General features: G+C 42.7%; 1 protein-coding gene and 1 non-coding gene across 7 annotated transcripts in view; one reads left to right on the top strand and one right to left on the bottom strand.

The window, feature by feature from the left end:
- LOC126531446 (thrombospondin type-1 domain-containing protein 7B-like) overlaps window positions 1–8,934 on the top strand; it is an 834,929-nt gene that overhangs the window by 748,374 nt on the left and 77,621 nt on the right. The window lies entirely within an intron of this gene.
- TRNAT-CGU (transfer RNA threonine (anticodon CGU)) lies at window positions 4,233–4,305 on the bottom strand. Its single transcript has one exon. It is a non-coding gene; the product is annotated as a tRNA-Thr (tRNA).

Below are 8,934 nucleotides of genomic sequence, written 5' to 3'. Positions count from 1 at the left end.
CCTTCTCATCACTTCGCAGCCAAAGTGACCAATCGGTCTGTCGTGTTTTTTGTTGATGCCAGGGAGTGACGTCTCCTGCTAAGTAGCCTCCACTAGAAATTGTTTGAAGGAAGCTTAACATAGGCGTACGGCGCGCTGGCTTACTAGCCACGACCCGTAAAGGGGAAAGGGATTGCAAACGTTATGTTTTACTTTGCAAAGCCGGTAGCAACTAGGCGCACATCGACACAGGCGAAATATATACAGTAATAACAAGGATAATGTTTCTTCCCCGGCAGTCCCCAAATAATCTGACTGCGCCAGGCCCGACATCGCACAAAGTGTTTTTTCGTGATTAACCAAAATGTTGTAAAACTAACGAACTGAAATAGGCATTGTGGTGTGATACCCCGTGCCCTCAGCACTTTACGTTCAACGTTGTTGCTTTAATGAGACAGACTCGTTTCACTCGATAACGTGGCTTATAATACATCAAAGTGTTGTAATAGGTGATACCTGTCCACCTCTGACGGCTACACCAGAGGTGAAAAGCATGGAGCTCGTAATTATAGCTATATTTGACACATTTATATTTGAACTTATATTCCCGAAAGGAAAAGAAAACGCAAGTAGTCTGTTTCTAAAGATTGTCAATTTACCCTTTAAATAGCGCATCTCAGTGCTTCGACTTTTATTTCGCCTACAAAAACAGAGAATGCATTTTTTTCGCGCTTGGTTCGCATTTGCGATTTTTTGAAAGCAGTGTTCACTGATAGCATAAGAGATCATCAAGGTGGCTGCGTGCACATTATTTGTCAGTTCCAGTTAAGTCAGGACAAATGGCTTTTGTCTCTTACTATGTTGCTGTAATAACGGGAACTCTACGCATTGCGTTTAATGTTCGCACACTTGATTCATTGTAGCTAGCGTTACCGCGCACATTGTTGGAGCAAAAGTGTGTCTCGGCTCGCATTTCAATGCGTGCCTAGGTGTATATAGTGGCGTTCAAAATGAGCTGCAACATGGTGCCCCTTCGACCACAGGCACCGTGTTGCAGCTGATATTGCACGTACGTGATTGTACTTGAAGATCTCCGTAAAGGAATAAATCTGAAAGCTACAGTTCTTTACAATTGAATCATACAATTTACTATACAATATACAATATACTGTAAAATATACGGCTCCCGTGGAAAGTACGTTACCAGATTTAAATCATTCTTTGTAAACTGTATATGTATATACATCTGCCTTACCGCTTTCCGGCCGATGGTCATCAGTGGTGGAAGAATAGACGTCGGTGGGAGCCAACGTTTTACCTTGCCTTCGTTGGCGTCCGGAATCTTGCCTTCGTCAGAGCACTGGCGAAGACAAGTACGTTGCCGAAACATTGACTTTCGTTCTGGTTTAACCACTATTGTTCATTTCAAATCCACATGTTTCTGCAAACCTTCAGTCTTGTTTCATGTTTCTTTTATAGAGGGTGTTCCGACGGAACCCTTCCAAATTAAAAAATTGTCCATTTCAGATAGCACAATTCTAGTTAATGAGCTGATCTACTCGAAGATACGGACATTACTTGCACAAAAAGCTGAACTTTATAAGCAACTAATTAACAATAATTCATTGATTATACTTCTAATTACCTTATGGCGCATGTTGCAATTTGTAAATTCTAGCGGGTGAGACTACAAGGCATATGCACTTGAAAAGAACTGTGTGAATGACGCCATCTACGTGACATGCGCCGTCGAAATTGCAGTAAAAACGCACTGTCATTCCACTTAATTTCTTTACAAAACGTCGTTTTACGCATTGAAGCACAAAAGTAACTGGAGCACCAATGCATTTCCCCGCAAAGTTAAAAAAAAATTAAATTATGGGATTTTACGTGCCAAAACCACTTTCTGATTATGAGGCCCGCCGTAGTGGGGAACTCCGGAAATTTTGACCACCTGGGGCTCTTTAACGTGCACCTAAATCTAAGTACACGGGTGTTTTCGCATTTCGACCCCATGGAAATGCGGCCGCCGTGGCCGGGATTTGATCCCGCGACCTCGTGCTCAGCAGCCTAACACCATAGCCGCAAAGTTAAGGAATTAATATATCGAAACTGGTGTCAGCCTGAAAATTACGTTCCAAGTGGATCCATCCGCATTGCAAACTCCCTTGCTAGAATTTGTAAATTGCAATATGTGCCATAAGGTAATTAGTTAAAAGCTTAATAGTGAATTTATGTTACTTAGTCAATTGTGCATTTCATTTTTTTTTGTGGGAGTCATGGTGCCATCTACCACCGGCAATTAAAAAAAAAATGAAAGTGTTCGTTGAAACACCTGGTATTAGAGGCATCAAAAAAAGAAGCGTCATATTCGTTAGCTTTCCAAGAGGGCGCCCTTCGTACACAGAGGCTGCGTGGAGTGTACAGTTGCGGTACATAGCTATTGCGTTGATATTTCCTTTTATGTAAGCAATCCGTGCTGCATATCACATATTATAAACCGTTTGCTGTTTTCTAGGGATAATTAACAGAAAGGTTGATGACGAGCAATTATAAGTAAATAAGAACAACGATGCCTCAATGTTTACTTAAGTCGGAAAATCTGTCTAGCCAGCAGATTCAATTTACGTCGGAGACGTACGTAAAACGAAGAGGAGCATATTCCATTCACACAAAAAGCATGTGGGCTTGAAACAAAGTAAATTAAGTTCTAGTCTGTTTCATGTCTATAAATAAATAAATAAATAAATAAATAAATAAATAAATAAATAAATAAATAAATAAGTGACGAATACATTTCGTAGCAGAGCGTAAAAAAACATTTACTTAATGCAGCGGTGACCCCTGAACAAAAGGCACAGATATGAATGTGGGTCACTGTAGTCTGGCACATAAAATCCACCAGAGAGGTAAATGGCAGCAACTAAACACAAGAAGCAGTCAAGCGCCCCCCCCCCCCCCCCCCCCTTTTTTTTTCTCCCTATAAAGGACCGCGGTGAATAGACGCGGACATGTATGCCCATTTCATATATACTGCATATCGGGAGACGCCTTTCTTCTGGACAGGGCTCGGTATCAGCGTCTCATGCAGCATAAGCCGTATCGCAATCGCAAGGCATCTCATCCCCACTGTCGGTAGGCGCGCTTACACAGAAGGAGGAAGGGGGCGTTGCGGAGGCGGCTCGGTGGGTATACGGTTACCGAATAAAGCACGACAAAATGTGGTCCCCGATTACCGTCCCGCCAGGCTATCCATCATATCTGTTGCAGGAATGACTTGCTCAGTAGAGCAAGCAAAACTGTAATCCACGTCCAGCAGTCTGGAGCTTAGGCGAAATTGAAGGAGCCACAAGCATAGCCAGCACAAGGTATCCCGCCTTTACAAAAGTGAGGAAATTGATTGGCACGTGAAAGTTAATCATCTCTCTTGACCCTCTACATTCACCGAGATTAGAGGGAAGCTACACGAAGCTTGTTTTCGCTACCACGAGGAATCCATGATGAAGCTATAATTTCTTAGTATCGTTTTCTTTTCGAAGTTCTTTTTTTTTACGCCTAATAATTTCACGCAGCTGTTCACAGAAAGCGCTGTTGCGGAAGCTAAGTACGTGACCATAAATAACATGACGATAGGTTGTGATAAAGTAATTTGAACAGGTTTAATGCATGCGGTGAGATTTTATGGTCATACGTTAGGTGACCATAAAATCTATACAGTGATAAATCACTGTATAGATTTATTTATCACTGTACAGTGATAAAGCTATACAGTGATACATCACTCTCTAATAAGGCATGTTTTAAAGGCAGTTTGCAAGCCACTTTCACATCGCAATACCCCCCTCGTCCCCACACGCACACCGAAACACACACACACACACACACACACACACACACACACACACACACACACACACACACACACACACACACACACACACACACACACACACACACACACACACACACGCGCGCACGCACGCACGCACGCACGCACGCACGCACGCACACACACACACACGCACACACACACGCACACACACACACACACGCACACACACACACACACATATATATATATATATATATATATATATATATACAATGAACGAGTAGAGGGCCCGATTTTTGTTAATCATAAAAAGCCAACAAACAATGACACAAAGGACAGAATAGGGTCAATTACTTATGCTTACTAATTGAATTAAGTAAATGACAAATTAATGGAAATGAAAGTGGATGAAAAAACAACTTGCCGCAGGTGGGGAATGATCCCACGTCTTCGCATTACGCGTGCGATGCTCTACCAATTGAGCTACCGCCGGCGCGGTTCTTCCATCCACTTTCTTGGGTACTTATGTTTTACCACTAGAGTTAACCTTGGGAGTGTTAGACAGCGCAACAAATACCAAACCTTGGCGGCGGATGTGGAACGTCTTTTCTGCCGCAGGCGTGAGGAGCGCGTGCGCTTCTTGGGTGAAGGCAACTGGTCGATAAACCCACGCATGCAACCTGAAGGCATCAATGTGGCCGGATTCGAAACCAGGCTCCAGTAGCATGCATATATATATATATATATATATATATATATATATATATATATATGCTACTGGAGCCGGGACTTTTTTAGGTTTGAGGAAGCAGTCAGTGTCATCGATGAAAAGAGCAATTCATGGTTTCCGTCTAGGTTTGGCCTGGTTGTCTGCATGCAGCATTACCAATTCATGTATTGTGCATCGTTGCGCTTGCTGAATGTCAGTATTTGAGTTCTCAAAAAAAGCGTTGATATGCGCTAGTGTAGTGAAGTCTGTATGCGAACTCGCACACACGTAGACACGAAGCAGTGAACTATGTCGGTAATCACCACTGCGCGCAAATAAAAAATATCGAACGCAGATCTTTCTTGTTCTGCATTCTCGTCATCACATCGACGCTAGTACTATCTGCGTAGGGCTACTGTATGCGCTTCAAGTCGACGTTTTGTTAGCAGCAACGCTGCCCAGACTAAGATATTGGAATGAGTGCTTAGTCAGCATGATTATGTCCGATGTGTGCGTGCGAGAAGAGAAAATGAAGAAGAATATTTGCGTGTCGCGAAGTCTTTGTCTCTTGGAGATGCCACGAAACTTCACGATTATTTTTTTATCGTAATAGGTTGGGACTGTACTTCACCCTGATGCAGATAATTACGTTTTCACTCATTTGCCTCTCATGTCAACTGACATATTACTTTGGAAGGCAGACGCGCTACATTTGAAAGCGCGTTTCGATCCTTTCTTCGGTAAAACGACAAAGTTCCCTTGGTATCAACATAAAGTAGGGTACAAACAGTGTGTGGTAAATCCAAATAGTTTGTTATAAAATGATCACAGGCATGCTACCGCTCACCTATGCCTTCTCTTCATAATGGCATGCCGTCTATACTGCGTAAATAAAAGGCACCTGCCAAGAATGGACGGAGTTGGATACTAGCAAATAAGAAGACTGCAGCCTACTTTTTCAACGCTTAGGCTTACGCAATTGCAAAGTGCACAAATTGTAGTAGATACACATATAATGAAAGGGACGTTTTGCGCTATCGGCCTAACAGCTCCTTTCTACGAAACAGAAATTAAGCTTCTGTTAATTAAATAATAGACACGTCAGGCTCTCATAATGCCATTTCCTATCGCAGTTAACGTCAGTTCGCAATGATGTCGTATTGTAACGTATGTTTGTCAGAAGACTGCCTTTGCCAATTTAAGGGAGTGTGTTATCGGGAGAGGTAAAATCGCTGTGGCCGTTTGTGGAGCTACCGAAGCACGAAGCCAATAAAAAGTGATGTCGGCAATCAGGTCTGTAATCATTCTGAAAGAAAGAGAAGAAAGAGACAAAAAAATAAAGAAAGGTAGCAATGAAGAAATAAATGCAGAAATAAAGAAGAAATAAAGAAAAGAGTTGGCCGCAAATGACCTCCGAATTTTTGTCGATTTCGTTAGTTTATGACCATCCGTGAAAAAGAATACTGAAGGGCTTGGACAAGGAGAATAAGCGATACGAGCCCTAACAGTGTCGCTGCTTCTTGCACTGAAACCACAATTTATATTATTGATATGCTTAGTCGAACAAGTTCGTGAGTTTCTTGCACTGTGACACCAAAGAGTAGTGTTGGTCACGGCAATGCTAATAGAAAGCCGCGGTAGGAATCTCGGGGTTTCGGTCGTTCTTTTTACCTATGAAAGCTTTTTTGCCATATATAGACACTGCAGGAGAAAAAAACGTGTCTTATATGTTCAGTAGTTGCATGTCATTTTTTTTTGTTTGTGTTTTTTATTTCCTTGTTTACTTCAACGCATCCCTGAATGCACCGAAACATTAGTGATACACTCGTAAGCGTCTGAAACTGATGACGGTCAACTAGCTTTCCGTTAGCTGGAGAGCTGTGTATTACCGTTGAAATAAAGAACTGTTTGCTAGCTTGCTAGCTGAGTCGTGGCTTTTAATCACAGAAGTTGAAATGAAAAACACATTGCTTCTGACGTATGCTTCCGCAACTTGATATTTAAATCCAAGTTTTCTTTGCATTGCATCCCGGGTTGTTGCCAATCCTTTATTTACAATAAATGGGTGTGACCTGCACTCTTGCTGATGTTCTGGGGAGAAATGGGAGAGAGAATGAGAATTATCACAAGACAAGGTAAAATTGCGCAGACAAGGATGTCTCGAAGAAATATTCTAAGAGAGAGTCTGCTTTCTTTTCTGTGGCTGCCCTCTTGACTGAAACCTCGCGGGACCGAGGGCTGTGGTTAATCTGCTAATAATTTAGCGTTGCTACTGGGTAAAGGCTGTGCACTCCCCTACGGAGGTGGAAAACATCGTCTCGCTTTCCGATGTCGCGCCTCAGACAGCGGTCTGGAGGTGTTTCTGGTCCAGTATGACATTAAGTCCTCCCTTTGGAAAAGAGTGCCAGCCTCATGGGTGTCAGAGCAGTGCATGTCGTTACTACAGTTTGAAGCTAATGAAACTTTTGTGAGACCACGAAGACGGTTAATGCACATGCACCTCCACTTGGTTATGTCACACCCATACTGTGACCTCCAGTAACCTCTGAGTTACTATACAGTAACCTCTGAGTTACTATATACATATATATATATATATATATATATATATATATATATATATATATATATATATATGCTTCACTCTTACAGGGAAAGTGTATTAATTGAGCTCTGGGTCCTGGCAATCGCACTCTTCATCAAGGGCGGACCCCGACAGAAACGTCGAAATTATATGTTTGATTTCGCTTTTCTACGGGATCCTGCATTCCTTCCAACTTATATATTACATATATAGTTCAATTGACGGTGCTTCGCTCAGGGCCACCGTCAGTTGCACTTGGCTCCTCGAAGAGGCAGTACGTGTGTGAAGTGAACTGGTGAACAACACCCCGCATTGTGGTGAACGCGATTTAAACCACGGATCCGGGACCTGAAAGAGGCGTGACGTAATTCTAACGCATTTCTCTCGCGGTCACCGCTAAATCACCGCTACTTTCTTTTTTCTCCGCCTGTCGGTTTCACCGAAAATCAGGGAGAGTTCTCATCGTATTAGTTTCGCCTGAACAAGAAAGGCTGGTTCTGTTCGATTACATTTTCTGGGCTGAGTAATACGCACAACGAAAGCGTAGATGGAGATTCAACCTCACTTCCAAAAATAAATTTAACAAAAAACTTATCACTGACTTATAACGAGTGAAGCGTACGTAACAGACGCAAGGTCTGAAAGTATATGAGCGAAATGGTCTTCCGCGCTGGCGTGCATATGAATAGGAATAGTCCGGCCTTGATTTCGCCTCACCATCAATCAGTTGCACATACGACTACTTGGAAGGAAAGAACGGGGGAGGTGTTTGTCTCTTATTTTCTTTTTCCTTACGCGACTTAACTACTCCCTCGACCAGTTTTACTACATCGCTTCTCAATCTTGGCAACTCGTCTGCCGTACTCTGAAACCGAGCATGCTTTTCCCGCCACTATTGTTGGCACAAATATTATTCGAGAGAACGAATAGGCAAGGGACAGAACTGCAACTTGCTTTCAAAGCAAAATAAAGTTTGTCTCTGCTTCTAGCACCAATGCATCAAGCCGTGACCACGGTGCCTTCGAAAGAAAGCCGATTCTTTATGCTTTTTTGTTTTTGTTTTCGCTCTTCCTGTCTTCATTGAGTGCGCGTTCAAAAGTACAGAAACATCAAAACGACGCTGGCTTTTTGAAAGCTCCACGACAGTGCCAATGACAAACGACTCTGATTTCCACGGTCGTTACGACGAATGCTACTCCCCAACGTAGGGGAATTTAAAAATAAAAGAACGTAGATGGCGTCATGTCGCGACATTGCAAGAAGTGGGTCAAGATCTCTGCTCTTGCGGGCTGCGATGAGTCTCCGATGGAACGAACAAAAGCGGGTATTTTGTTGGCGCGCAATGGGGAAAACGCCGTTTCTCGCGATCGCCGTACCCGCTGTTGGTCATAACGCTACCCTGCGTACCCCCAGCAACAAGCTTTACGATCTGTAGGCGCGTTTTTATGCTTCGCTGGTACTAACTTCCACGGTAGCCTGGGCTGCTTAAAGCGGTTGCTGGTATCTTGTATACACCGAGTAGCTTGCAAAATCTTCCCGTTTCCCGTTCTTATCCGGGGCATAGGCGGGAGAGGGTGGAGAGGATGGGATAGTAGCTTTCGTCAGAATTGTCAGAATTGACACGTTTTTTTTTAATTTTTATCTCAAGAAAGAAAATATTGCGTGTATTATTTTGCCTTCATTAAACATTTAGCTTAGGCCTACGAAAATCGATTGGTCTGGTACATACTATATTTTGTTGCGTACCACCCGTCGAGGCAATGTTATGCTGTTACCAAAATTACTTAGTGGAATGTTTATGGTAATCAAACTTAATTGTCAGTTTTTGAA

Source organism: Dermacentor andersoni, chromosome 5 (genome assembly GCF_023375885.2).
Source record: "Dermacentor andersoni chromosome 5, qqDerAnde1_hic_scaffold, whole genome shotgun sequence".
NCBI classification, from domain to species: Eukaryota; Metazoa; Arthropoda; class Arachnida; order Ixodida; family Ixodidae; genus Dermacentor; species Dermacentor andersoni.
This window is presented reverse-complemented; position numbering and strand designations above follow the sequence as displayed.